This window comes from Oryzias melastigma, linkage group LG21 (assembly GCF_002922805.2).
Source record: "Oryzias melastigma strain HK-1 linkage group LG21, ASM292280v2, whole genome shotgun sequence".
In the NCBI taxonomy this organism is placed as follows: domain Eukaryota; kingdom Metazoa; phylum Chordata; class Actinopteri; order Beloniformes; family Adrianichthyidae; genus Oryzias; species Oryzias melastigma.
The window spans coordinates 16642886-16657320 of record NC_050532.1 but is presented as its reverse complement, the minus strand read 5'-3'; the positions used below and the strand labels follow the sequence as shown (position 1 = coordinate 16657320).

Sequence of the window (14435 nt, the reverse complement as noted above, 5' to 3'; positions counted from 1 at the left end):
AAGAACAAAATGGAAAACCTGCATTTTTTTAAATAATCCAGACATCTTAAAGTGCCTAAATCTTGCAAAATCCACATTTTTTGAACTTTTGAATGTTTTATAATGTTAATTCCTCATGACAAACAATAATGCGGTATTTTACTTCAGTAGCTTAACTCTCAGCATTCCTCTAAAACCCTACTTTCTGAGCACCAGCCCTTCTCAATTCACAAAAGGAGCAGGCCCTCTTTTTCGTCACTATGAGGTCACAAAGTGGGAACAGCCCCTTTCAGGAAGGGTTAGTGCTTCCAGCACCGCCCCCAAGCTAAAACAAACTCCCAATTTTTCCGTAGATCTAGTGGTGATCTGCAAAACGCATTTATTTTATATGCACAATATACACTCATCTTTGCAAAAGTTTCAAATGTAGTTTTTTTTTTTTCGTGGGCGAAAAGGAGTCACACTGCTGAGGCCAGCTCTAAGCTGATGTCATGAAATGGGAGGCAACCACAAGAGTCATCTTACTTCTGGGAAGGAAAAAAAAAGCTAAAATAGCTCAATTCACTAATTCATTAAAATGTGTTCTTTAGTGTGCCAAATGTTATACAGTATATTATCATATTTATGGGTATAGTTTAGTATGATATAGGCCCTTTAAGCCAAAAATGCTTCTGTCAGCATGACTGTCAGCATCACGTAGATTTTAAAGAAGCATACCGGTATACTCTCAAGACACCATCTGTTTGAAAATTTGCCTTACTTGGACTTAAAAACCAAGGCCAAATTCTCCCCTCACCTTTACTCCCCTCAACATTGTTTCTGCTTTTTATTATTGTGAATTCAAATGCACGTTCCCCCCCTTTGATGTAATATTTAACCTAGTGGGTTCAACCCCACAAAACAGAAAATGTCTTTTCAGCCTGTGTGCTGGCAAGCAGTTTTAGGTGAGCCGTGCTTCTTTTCTCTCCTGAGCATTCTCTGTTGTGCACATGCTGTTAGCTAGCAGCAAGAAAGAAGAGATGCTAAGCCGAGGCAAGTCGAGACTTTAGATCTCTCGAGGCGTAACTGCCAAACTGTGGGCATATTTCTCTTCTTCTTAACCATTAGTCTCTGATTCCTTGAGGCATTCGCCTGTAGATCACTTCAATAAAAACTAAAATGTTTTTTTCTTTTTTTTCTTTTTTTTGTATTTTTAAAGCATGTGAGATTTTTTTCTTTTAAGTATGACTTTTTTCCATTTAGTTTTAAAATGTTTTATTTGATTGAAAAATATTTTTTTCTGTCACACTGCCTGCTTATGTTTTCATTTTTTTTCTCAAAATGTTATGACACTTTGTAATGCTTTCTACCCCCTTTTTACTTTTTATTAAGCCTTCAATTATATAAAAAAGTCAGAAAAACAATTTAAACTGGATTTCACAAATCAGTGTTTGCCCAAACAGTGCACAGTACTACTACTACACTTCTCATACATAAGAACTATACAGTTATTTTATCTTCTGAAATGCTTTTAAAATTAAATTAGCACAATTGTAGATCTCCAACAGTTTTATTTTCTCTCCATGTGTCATACTTTGACAATATCACAGGGCAAAAAAGAAGCCTTTTGTGGGTCGGGCATGTTGACTGAATTTTACTCCACCCAACTGAACAATTTTGGGAAACTGCAAATGGACTAGACAAAATAAAGTGAGTTTTGTCAGCTGAACTCCCAGGGTCACTTATTTTCCTCCAACCAAAAGAAAACATTCCTAAACTGGGGACAAATTAGTACTTTAGTAAGATCAAACCAACGTATTACAGTTGTCATAATTAATACAAAAAGAAAAAAAAGAAAACAAAATGAAAAAGTTGAACTTTTAACATTGGAGTGGACAGAAAATTACTATGAAATCAGCCTGTGGCTACTGGAAAAACATCAGTATTTGTTTCTTTAAATTTGCATTAGAGTTGAAGATTTAAAGGGGGTGTTGTTGGATTATTGCTAAAAAGTCTTGACAACAATTTATTACAAGATTATAAAAAATAAACTAAAATTCAGAAGAAAAAAGGTAAAAAAAGTGGACATTAGAAGAGGAATTAACTGACACATCTACCTGTTGTTCTGACACTACCTGTTGTTAGATGACACAATCATTTATCATATATATTTTTTGTCTTTTTTTCACTGAAGGAGTATTAAGGCCACCAAAAAAGTATGTTATGAGTTTCTCTCTTAAATTTACTACTTTAAATCTTGTAAATGTATTACTTTTAATCTCGTAAATTTACAAGATTAAAAGTTGTAAATTTACGTGGAAAAAAAGAAGTCATAAATTTACCTTAACTGTCTAAAATATTCAACTTTATTCTCGTGATTTATCAATTTTGACTTTTTCTCATAAATGTACGAGATTTAAAGCTGTAATTAACATTAACATATACAACAATAACATTTTTTTGTTTGTAAACTGGCCCTAATATTCCTTCGTACTCTCAGTATTCTTAAATTATATTCTTTTGGATTACAACAAAGTCATGGAGTTTATTTTATTCAACAACCAGATTTCTTAAAATGTTTTTTTTAATTTAATTCGTTGTAGTTTCTCAAATAGTCAATTTTTTGTAATGGCTATGGATAAAAACAGTCTTAAATTCATATTAGATCCTAATTTAATGGTATTACTCATAGGTTTTCACAATAATGCACTACCAACAGGAAGTTTAATGCTGTTTTATGTTTTATTCCTGTAATTTTACTGTTAATGCTGTTTTATAACCCTTCAAGTGCCGAAAATAAGAGAACCAGTTTTGCTGCTTGTTGGCTCACCTTGGTGATTGTGTATCACCCTTTCACCGTGTGTGTCCTGTGGCATCCCAGGCACTTTTGGGTGAACAATAGCTCAGATGCAGCTCTAGGATGACCAGTAATCTAATAACACACACACGCACCCATTTGCACTCCCACGTCACGACTTTGTGCTCTTACTCACAGCATTCTTGACATTGAGGTTGCAGGACTCGGTAGCCTGTGGGGGATGTTTATGTCTGTGGTCACATACTGTGCATGTGATGTGCCCCGTGTTGACGGCTGAAGCTCTGCTGGCAAATCTCAGAAGTCTTTTCTCATGTTTCTGCTATTGTCATTAGTCCACTTCTTTCACTGGTGAAAAATAGCATTTATTATAAAGGCGTGAGGCCATCTAAAAAACCTTTCATTGTACATATGGCTTTTCTATTAGGAAGAGAAAACCAAAGATTTGACTCGACAAAGAATATTTTACTTTTACAGTCTTATAAAATTTTATGTATTCAGTGTTTATAGTTGACGTTTGCTCAAGTGTCTCTCAGTCCTTTTTTCAGTTTATTTTTCTATTATTATGGGATTAACTAATCTTAGCATAACGGCACAAAAACTTTTTTTTTTGTCGACTGAATCAGCTGATTAATTGCGTAAGCACTGAACTACTGAAAAGTGCTGCGCATCGGCGCAAGGCTACTTTTCTTCTGTACCTAATAAATATGAATATTTTAAAGATTTAGGAATCCACTGTGTTCTGATAATGAAAACTTGACGGATTTATTAAAGTAAGTTTAAATTAAAAATAACTAGTTGTTCAAATGTAATGGATTGTGGTTTTTATTCACCAATCCAATGAGCATCAATGCACATTAGTGTTTGACAGAGACCTCTGGGAAATTTCCAGAACACTGGATTTTGGAATTCTAGATATATAGTAAACTACGTGAGGAAATTCGAGCATAACCCTTGTCTTTCATAGACCAAGTTAACATTTCCATTATCTTTAGTAATCAAAGCCACAGTGGATTCTGGTGTTTCACGAGTTGCCTCTGTCAGAATGTAACTTCTGCGACCTCATCTATGCAGCACATGCTGACTCCTGCATGACTATCATTAGGAAATCAGATGACACAATCGTGTGAACTTCCTTTTTGAGGTCCAGCTCGATAGCCGCTCATTAGTGAGACGTGTAAGTGGAAAAGACTCATAGTCTGAAATAAAGAGGGAAGCCCGTGACTCAATTTTTGCCTTCTCCCTTTCATGTTATCTAATTTATGAAGAAACTGAATTCGATTTTGTTGTGATCAACGTCAGACTGTGGCTATCTTTAGCAAACCTCAGTACTCAGAGACACCCAGGTGACTTTACTTTAAGCAGGAATAATGGAGTTAAAAATAGACAACTTTTCACTCGTCTGCCTTTTCTACTCAAGGTGTTGAGTTTATCATGAGCTCTTATATAATTGTTACATATGAAGAGTATGAGGCTCTTATTTGTAAAGGCTTTGTGGTTTTTATGAGTTCAAAGCTCTTGAAATTATAATAAAATATAATCTGTTAGAGGAAGCAGTTTCCTTTTAAAGAGAGATTTCAGGCGAGGTCTTCACATGCAGTTTGGTCTTGTTTTCCAGGATTAAATCCAGTTCTTCCAAGTTGGAGCTATAAAGGGAGTTGTATTTACATGTCTAAGCCCAAAGGGTTGGCTGATGGAGGAAAGAAAACAATCAAGGCAGGAGGAGTGGAAGAAATATCAGGGTCTGCATCTAGTCTTCTTCTTGACACAGAAACAGCTGGAGTATCTCTGACAAAGTCAGAGTATGTACGCACTCTTCTGCTTCTTTTGCCTTTATACCAGTTTTATTAATACACACAACAGCGAGGTGCATGAACACAGCTACCCAGAGAAGCAGCAGTGATGTATTTGAATTGTACCTAGTTTTTTACACGGGTGAAAAATAAAAAAAAAATCTTACTTGGTTGCCACAGCAACAGCCGAGATGAAACTCCCTCTCCATGATACAACATGTTTTTTTATAGCATTTGGTGCTCTCATTACTTAAACCCTGGATGATTTGATCTTTGTGTTGTACTTCTTAAACTAGATTAGTTGTAAAGTCGGAATAAATTCTATGGATTATCGCTTTATAAAGGTTTAATACTCCAGGAGGAGTCCCACTTTGATCATCTTTTGATCTGTTTTTAAAGCCCCTCACACCACCACCATAACATTACTGGTAAAACAAAAATGCAGAGCAATATTGGAACTATCCAGCCGTGTAGTTTTGAACCAGATGCCAGCTCGGACTACGAAAACAAAAGCCTTGTTTATACTGAGATGTCCGGTACGGTCTGGTATTTTAAGCGTTTCCATTGTAAAATTTACCTATTAAACAGTATTGACCCATACCTCTCGAGGGCCCCCATCGCTTGTAGGTGCATTGAAAAGTAGAATGGAACAGTTGGGGCGGAGCCGCTGTAGCCACCCGTTGATTGGCAGAAAGTGATGACGACATTAGAAAGCACCAATTTAGTACTCATTTGAGCTCACGTTTCCAATGGCGGTATTCATCTTAGCCGCCTGCAATCTTCTTTCAAACAACATTAAATTCCTGATATACAGGATGTAACAGAAGTAAAGCAATAAAATGACAAGCTACTGGATGACCTCGGTGGTTGTTGCTTTTCTTGTCGTCGCACTACAATGACATGCTAGCGATCTACACCACGTATGTACCGTGAAAACTAACCGCTCAGTCGAAGCGAGGCTTAACTGGGTGGAAACGCTCACCAGAATTAACTGGACCATACCACTCCTTACCGTACCGTACTGGACTACTCAGTGGAAACAAGGCTAAAGACATGGATCTAGTTGTCTATTTTCTCTTGTATTTTCTGCAGCATTTTTTCATCTGCTCCTAATACACAACTATTTGAATAAAGAAATACTCAGAAATGCAATTTAAACTTAATTTTCTTTGTGTCCTCCTTCATCACAAAAATGCCACAAGAACATTTTAAAACACGATTTTTATCAGAGCAGGTCTTTACTGATTTTACTTATTGTTTTTATTTGATGTTTATGTTTCATCTTTCTTTTTTAAGGGACATATAGTTTCTGTTTTTATTAGAAATTTATCATTTGAGAAATCTAGCGACTGAATGCTTTCCACTCAAACTTTAACTGTGACACAAGGTAAACTGGGATTTAGCTGAGCGTCATAAGTCTGCACATTCTTTTTGGTGCTAAAGGAACCGACCACTGGACGAGGATCATGTGCTTCTGCTGCTGACTGAGTGGTTGGCTCTATGGGAGTGCCTTTGCTTTCTTAGATCCTCATTTGCAAGCTTGCAAATGAATAGTATGTTCACACCTAAATGCACATAGATAACCCTCCATTCTTCTTTGATGTCACTCTGGTTGATTTAGGCTCAGTTTGGCCTCTGGGTTATGTGCGGGGATAAGTGGAAAAGCAGACCCTGCACTGGCTGCCCCGTCTGTGTCTCTTTGGAAACAACTGTTTATTCATGTTCTTTTTTTCTGTTTTGCAAGGGATGGTGGAGGGTTTAAGCCCCGACTGCTTTACTTAGCGAAAAATGCTGTTGCAAGACTTTGGCAGGACAAAAGTTTGTTGTTGTTTTTGGAATCAATCCCACCTAAGTTTTTAAGCATCAGCTCCTAAGTTAAACCCCCCCTAAGAAACCTGATACTGGTTCATTAAATACGGGACATTTTATCTGCTTTTTCTGCCTGGTATTTATTCAATTAATGCTTTAGAAATGTTTGTTTTATTACCCTGGTTCAGAAGTTTATGCATTCCTGTGTTCTGCACAAAAATCCTTTGCCTAGATCCTAAAGAATGACCAATAATCCCAAACATGGAGGGTTTTAAGGTGGTTAGCACACCCTTGCATTGTTTACCATGTGAGAGCAGCTCTCACAATTCCAGGGTGTTTGTGGAAGTGTTGCCTAATTGTCTTGGCATTTTTTCCTAATCCTTAAAAAGCTTTTTATATGCAGTAATCTTCCGCCGTCTTTTACTTCAAGCAGGTTTAAGTCTGATTGTGAGTATATTCTCCAGCACTGATGCATAAAGTAAAGTGAAAAGAAAAGTATGCCTACGTATTCCACAAACAGAGTGGCCTTTAGTAGTTTGGATTTTCAGGTGTCTGATGCTACCAAGAAAAACCCTGTCAATAATGTCACAGTAGATGACTTTCGTCTTGATCGGCTAAATGTCTGAGATAAAAAGTTCAGTCTGTTCTTGCTCTGAGGGCCTGCCAGACCTTTGATGTATTGAAGAAACTAGCAAATCATTCATTTTCCCAATGGAGCAATAAAAACTGTCAAAGACTCTAGAAGCTGATCTGGGTATCCAGCTTAAGGCTGCTGGTGTTTTGTTTGCTGAGGTAAAATCTAACATTTTTCCCACATGTAGTAAGCGTGTTCTCAAAATAAAATTTAGCAGTCTGTCTTCTTAAAGATTCACTGTGTTCATCTTATTGATCAATTGTAAAAGTGCCCCCAGTGGTCCTTTTAATCATGATTGTGTCATTTTTAGGCCAAATAAAAAATAATAACCCTGCGTCATTTTCTAAGAAATAGTTTCTGCAGAGCAGCAGGAGTTCTTTAGTTGTGGGCAGGGCTATTGGTGCGGAAGTAAGCCTCCAGTGATATCCTATCATCCCTTTGTTTACACTCTCTTCCACTAGCCAACAGCCCCTTGCAACTCCAATATGACATTAGTGGTGCAACAAAAAGGGCGAGAAATATGGGAGATATCCAGCCGTTTTGAGTCAGATGAGGAAAATTAAGACATAAATGTATCTATTTGTCTGCAAGTGGATGCATCAGAATAGGGATTGGACGATATATTTTTTGGCTGATACATATAACCGATATTTCCCCTGTAACTGTGACTGATAGTCGATATTCACAAATGCCAATATTTAAGTGTCTACAATGACACCAAGTTTAGATTTGCTTCTTGTTTCTTTATAAAAAATGCATAACTTTTCTTTTACTATGCAATCACATTATACTTGACCTTTTTTATCATACAGGAAGGGATCTCATAGGAACAAATATCACTTTGAAACTTTGATAATATATCTGAAAGCATTCAGATTATTTACTGAGTATTAGACGTAGCTGTAAATAGTAAGCTTTGTATTGCCAGGGATTTATAAGAAACATGTATCCCTATTTAATATGAAATATACATGAAAAAAACTCAGAATAATTACTGACTATGACTTAAGCTTCCAAGTGCCAAGAATCTATTAGGAATAAGTATCCATGTAAAAAATAAATTGTATCTGAAAACAGTCAGAAGAATATTAGTGGATATTTTTAGTATCGGTCTGATGCAGATAAACTCAAATTATGCAAATATCGGCCTATACTGATACTGGCACCGATGTATTGTTCGTCCCTAATCAGAATGAGTGAAGCTGGAAGACTTTTCTCCCATTTTAATTTCCATAGCTTTTTTAAACAGCCTTTTTTCATTGACTTTCATCATGATTAGAATAAAGAAATACTCAGAAATACAGTTTTAATTATCATTTTGTAATATGTCCTCCATCACAGAAAAAATGCTACAAGAACATGACCAAAAACACACTGTTTTCATTGTTGTGGGTCTTTAAGTTTTTAAACACTTGTGCTGCATTACTGGCGTTCGGCGGTCAGGAGCCTGTCTGTTATCTCTCGATCTCTTTGTTCTGCTCTATCCTCAGCTCACCTCAACCAAGAATGTACTTTTTTGTTTGGGTTTGTGTCTTTGCCTGTCAGATTCCTCACTGAGAGGCTCTGTCTGGAGTTTGACCACTGACTCTAATCCTTGAGGTTTCAGAGGTCTCAGTTGAGAGAACTTCAATCTCCGAGCTGGAGGATGAAAAAAAGAGAAGACTTAAACAATCCATAGGAGAGGATGGTGGAGGGAAAATAAAGGGTGAATGATTTTCAGGAAAAGACAATTGCAGCTATGTGACAGTGTTATTAAGTACAGAAACACATGTAAAGCTAGAATAATAATCCGATTTCTCAATCTGATATTATTAGACATTTTTCTTCACCTCTTTTTAAGTTGCAAAGAAACCTTTATAAGGATTACGCTGAACATTTCTGGAAATTGGAAAAAAAACTTTTAATTAGATTTGTGAGAGATTTCTAAATAAATCACAAAAGACTAACCAAGAAGTGAAGTTTCTTCTATACATGGACGGATACGAACAGTCTCGACCAAATGAAAGATTACTTCTTTCCTCCCTCTGTAGTCAGAGTAAGTCGAGCAGAGATCAGTGCCGGCCCGGGTCTTTGGGTTACGAAGACTCATTAAAATAACCAAATGAGTCATAAAACCAACTGAAACAAAAATTCCCAGAAGGAACTCAGCCTCATTTTGCATTCCCCTAAAACTCACACTGCTCTTTTAATTCCTTTTGGCTCAAAAATGTCTAACGCCTGTTGAATATTTAAAGACTATAGGGGTACCTTGTAATGTTTTACTGGCTCCTTATAAGTGAAAAAGCAGAGAAGTGATGCAGCAATGCTCAAAAGGAACCAAGACTGAAAGTATGGCTATAATAACTGTTGTTTGTATTTGTTTTGCTGGATCAGGAATTTACGCTGATAAGAACATGGAATGAGTAGTAAAAAAGAGGACAGAAGGAGTATTAATAAGATATAAAAACTGAAGTAAAAAAGCAGGAGTGTGTGTTTAGAGTGAAGATTATACTAGAGGGAATGATGTCAGCATCTTATTAGTTTTCTCATAAAAGACTGTCATTTGCTTTTCTCATTTTTGTATTTTACTGAATGATTCAGGGAGAAGTCAATAACCATTAATTGCATTCTTAAAATTTAACTTTGACTCATCAAAACAGTAAATTGGTAGCAGTGCATCATCTCCATGGGAGTTTGTTGTGAAGGTGAGTCGTGGTTGTGAAAGGAGTCACAGCGGGAAGAAAAGCGGTCAGAACAGTGGTTAAGAAAGTGAGAAATGTTCTGGTTGGTTACTAGAATTATGTCAACCTAATATTGAGACACTAATGGATCACAGCTGTCAGTCAGACTGATTTGTTGTATTCTCATCACCATCATAAAAGACTGGAAATTATAAAATCTGAGCTATTAAAGAGTCCATCTTAAGATCGCTACCCAGTTTTTCTCTGTTTTCTAGGTGCTTCTATTTTTTGCAAAAGATTAATAAAAACATTTTTCTAACATTTTTTTTAACTAAATTTTACTCTATATCTCTCTCTTTATTTATATATTTATAAAATTGTTTTATCTGATCCATGTTGACAACAATTTGAATGAAGAAATACTGAGAAGTGCAATTTTTTTAACGTAAATGTATTTCTGTGTCCTCCATCATTAAAGAAATGCCATAAAGAACATGTAAAAAAGAAAAACACCAAAAACCTTTATATAAATTAGTTTTAAATCTAATTGGCTTCTGTTGCATTTTTTTTCATGATGGAGGACACAAAAAGAAAATTAAGCACAAAATTGAATTTCTGAGTATTTCTTCATTCAAATAGATGAGAATTAGAACCAGATGAAAAATTCCACTTGAAAAAGAGCGTATTTGTGATGTAGAAAATACAATGAGCAGGTCGCAATCTCTTTGCTCTGCTCCATTCTGATGCTTCCACTTGTAGACGAATAGATCCATGAACGTCTGTTTTCCTCCTCTGATCTGGCATCTGGCTCAAAACTGTACAGCTACAATATTACTCGCCATTTTTGTTGCACCAGTAATGTTAGGTTGGGGTTGTGAGGGGCTGTAAGCTAGTGGGTGGGCATATAACAGATGGATGATGGGAAGGGGGTGGGTTTACTCCACATCAGCAGTCCCGCCCACATCTTAGTGGCGAATTCTAATGCACTCCTGCCACTTTGGAGATACTATGTGCTAGAAAACATCACAGGTTTTTAGATTTTGGTTTATAATATATTCATGATTAAAAACCCACTGGGAAAGCTTTACAATAGATCAAAAAAGGATCGGAGTGAATTCAACAGGTAAATCCTGTCGGCTCGGCTCTCACACATAATCATTCTTATAGACAATAGACAAAAAAAATCAAAACTACAGAAAAAAGTCAAGAAAAAAATGAAGTTTAAATACTGACTTTAAGTTCTTGAGGTGTGGAACCTTATGGATAGTGGAGACACAATGAAATGCTGTGTACACTGAGCAAACACTCATAAATCTACTGTCCTGTAATGACAGCACTATTGAGGAAAGTCATTGAAGCAATAACTCCATCTTAAATGACTTGATTATACAAAAACAGAGTTTTCCATACAAGCATGAGATTAGCCAGCAGGATAAACTCTGCAAGAAAGAATTAAGATGATACAACATACTTGGGGAGTGTGCTCATTGTTGCCATCAGCACATTTGATTAGGTCTCTGGTAGCATTTTAATATTTAGATGTTGTATTTTATTCTTGTCTTTTTTTTTACTTGTTGAAGAAAAACAATAAGAAATCTGAGGTTAGACTGAAACCTCTTGTTTATATTGATTGGGGTTTATCATCTTGGCAAAATCATAGATTGTGTAATAAATGTGTAACGTGGTGGTGTCTGCAGTGAAGTCAGTATTCAAGAAAGTTGTGCAGTTTCAGTCATGCACTCACTAATTAAGGTCTCGTTTAAGGCAGACGTTGTGCAGCATTGTGGTTGGCAAAGTATACTCTGCAACATTTCATTGCAAAGTATTTTCAGTCCCTTGTTGACCACTTAATGTAATGAACCGTCAAGTCACAGGGGACAACGGCAGCACTCCACTTTTACTCTTGTTCTCAGCTAATTTTGGCAATTTGAGCGCTTTGAGAAGCTTTACTCCATTAATGGAACATGCAGCACAGCATCTATGTTAGTTGATGACATTTATTTGGTTTAAAAAAACTGGTCTCCCGTATCCCTAGAAAATCCTTTTTAATGTTCAGCATGCCTGAACATCAAAATTAAAGAGGGTAATAATTGTTTTCTGATTGTCGATTTTCATTTGTGTTGTGTTAGCAATCCAAACACGGCTGCAAGTCAGTGCATTGGTCAGTGTGTTCCTCTCCAGGAACTGGGCAGCCTGCCTGCAGAAGAGAGTGGTGTGGTTTGACTTTCTCAAATTATAACCTCCATCTTATCCACATAGTCATCTGTCTTTGGCAAACCTGATAAGCTATGACTCAGCTTTTAGATCATTTATTTTAAGGAATGTTCGTCCTTATATTAAACTCAAGTTGATGTATTCTGATACATTTTGGAAGATTAGTTTTACTCTTTTGAAGTTTTTTTTTCTAGTTTTTTAAAATAAAATATTTGTGGAGGAGTGATTAATAATCAAAGAGATTATTACCAGGAGATCTAGAGCATCTAGGAAAAATAGATAATTTCTGCTGTGATCAAATCTTTTATTCACAGATGAAGAGCCGCTCAATCATTGATTTTTCTTTCTTATGAATAGCAAACCCAGTTAATTTAGCAAAAAGATACCAAAGACAACCAATACAAATAAATCGTATATATGCTGGCTTGTTGCAAATGCAAAGTTGGACGCCATAATGGAATGGTATAGATGCCTGTTTGCTAATGTGTTACAATTGCACCAACAGAGCTGCAAAACAAGAATGTGACTTTTCACATTCTTGTTTGTGCACAAGTAAATTATTACTGTCAGCCAATCTTGTTATTCAAAGTTAATAGTAGCTTTAGACTTTGCACTATTTCCACATTTTTTGGCAGGACCACCAATCTTTTTTGTTCTATAGAGGATGACCATGCATGTGTGTTCAACCTCAGATCAAACCAGACGACCTACTGGTAAGGATATCAAGGAAAAGAACCTAACCAGGATTTCCTCAGTAGCAGGAAGTGAATAGGGAAGAGCTCAGAGTTGAACTCTCATTCGGTGGGTGGACAGGGACATGTGGAGAACAGAAAACTGCCTGCCCGGTGTCGCACGAGTTCCTGAATCCTTCTGATGGAGACTGAGTGGGATCCACTTGTGTATTTGTCCCGCGGAGGTGCATCGCGACCGGCTCGATACGCCCTGCCCACTGAGTATTTTAACCCTTGTGCTATATTATGGGGCCCAGATGACCTCACCCATATACTGATGTCTGATTCCTCCCATGACAAAGTTGGGCAGGATTTTATGTCTGCCATAGACACCTCCTCCTTCTTCACCTTTCGGCTTATCCTTTTCGGGGTCGCCACAGCGAAACAGTACCCACTATTTCGCATCAGTGATTTGGCAAAGTATTTACGCCGGATGCCCTTCCTGACGCAACCCTGTATTTGGGACCCAGTTAGGCAGCAGCGTCAAGGGTCTTGCCTAGGGACCCAATCTGGGGTCAACCCGGTCCACCCCTGTGGACACCCCGGAGATCAAACCCAGGCTCCTGTGTGCCAGCCCTACACTTAGCCCACTGAGCCATCCAGCCGTCTGCCATAGACACCAGTGAAGATAAAAATCTTGACCACCAACCTGTCTATAAACATGGACCGAGGAGTTTAACAGTTTATCAGTGTAAATCTTCTGTTGTGTGTAGGTTTAAATACATTCACAAATATGCATCTAGTATGCATTACATTTCGTATATTATAACATTTATTTATAAAAAAGTTTGAAAAGTTTTTTCATCTGTTGCACCTTGTACAAATACCATTAATACTATGACCTCAGTCTTGTTATTGTGAATATCAGTTTTTTTTTTCATTTTAAAATCTGACCAAAATTAAGCATTTTATTTTCATTTTACTATATCTGCTTACCCATGTCTCATTGTTTACAGACCATTCCAACATCCCAATGTGGCGTCGATCTTTACATACCTTGGACAATGCCAACAGGCTGGCGTCCCATCTCTAGCACTATATCTCATTGCTTGAGCCACTTTAATAGGAAATTCAACCGTTTTAAAGTTGTCCAGGTTAATAATAAATCCAACCAAAATTAAATAATCTTTCCTTTTTTGTGCCAACTTCTCTTTTTCTATTTATTGCTGTTTCTTCCTTTTTTCTGGTTTGCTTTAATAAGTAACCTGCTGCCTAGTGACTTTCGGTGCTGGAACACCCAGTTTTAGACCCTTTTGACAGTAAATTGTTTGGGGAAAAAAAGATGCAGCAGAGAAGCTCAAACAGAAGTGTTGCCCTTTACTTAATGGTTGTCATCTACTAATTTATTTTATTTTAAAATAGAGCTGCTAAGCAGGCTGCAAAGTCTGTACTGAAGCAGATTTTTTGTGCCTAATTATGTATACTTAGTTTTGCCTGTTTGGGAGGTTGTTGTGAAGCAGTCTCTGTAAACATCATTGTGAGGCAGTGGGCTGGAGGAAGTATCTGTCATCAGCTGAGTGATCAAACCAAGGACTTTGTCATGCTGGTATCTCCAGTGGAGGATGTTTGAAAAAAAGAAAAAAGAAAAACCTAGGGTCTGCACTCAAGTGTCACTCTGTCAACACATTCACCTAAATCCTTTAATTGGCTTTCATTGATGTAGCCTCATTCTTCTGACCTTTTCCTCGTTTTTCTTTTAGTGGATGACATCATGATGGCAAATAAGGAAAGTACCTTGACCTTCTTGTGCTTGTCAAATATTCTGTGTTCACATTTTAACTTTGCTGCCGCTAGGTTTGTCCACATGCTTTAGTCATTTGC

General features: G+C 36.9%; 1 protein-coding gene and 1 long non-coding RNA gene across 3 annotated transcripts in view; one reads left to right on the top strand and one right to left on the bottom strand.

Moving 5' to 3' along the window:
* The window catches only part of dip2a (disco-interacting protein 2 homolog A), a 74512-nt gene that overhangs the window by 9777 nt on the left and 50300 nt on the right, over window positions 1–14435 (top strand). The gene's annotated exons all lie outside the window — the stretch shown is intronic.
* LOC118597913 overlaps window positions 13483–14435 on the bottom strand; it is a 2632-nt gene continuing 1679 nt past the window's right edge. Inside the window, exon 2 of the long non-coding RNA XR_004946925.1 lies at window positions 13483–14204. This is a non-coding gene — a long non-coding RNA (uncharacterized LOC118597913). The remainder of the gene's footprint in view (window positions 14205–14435) is intronic.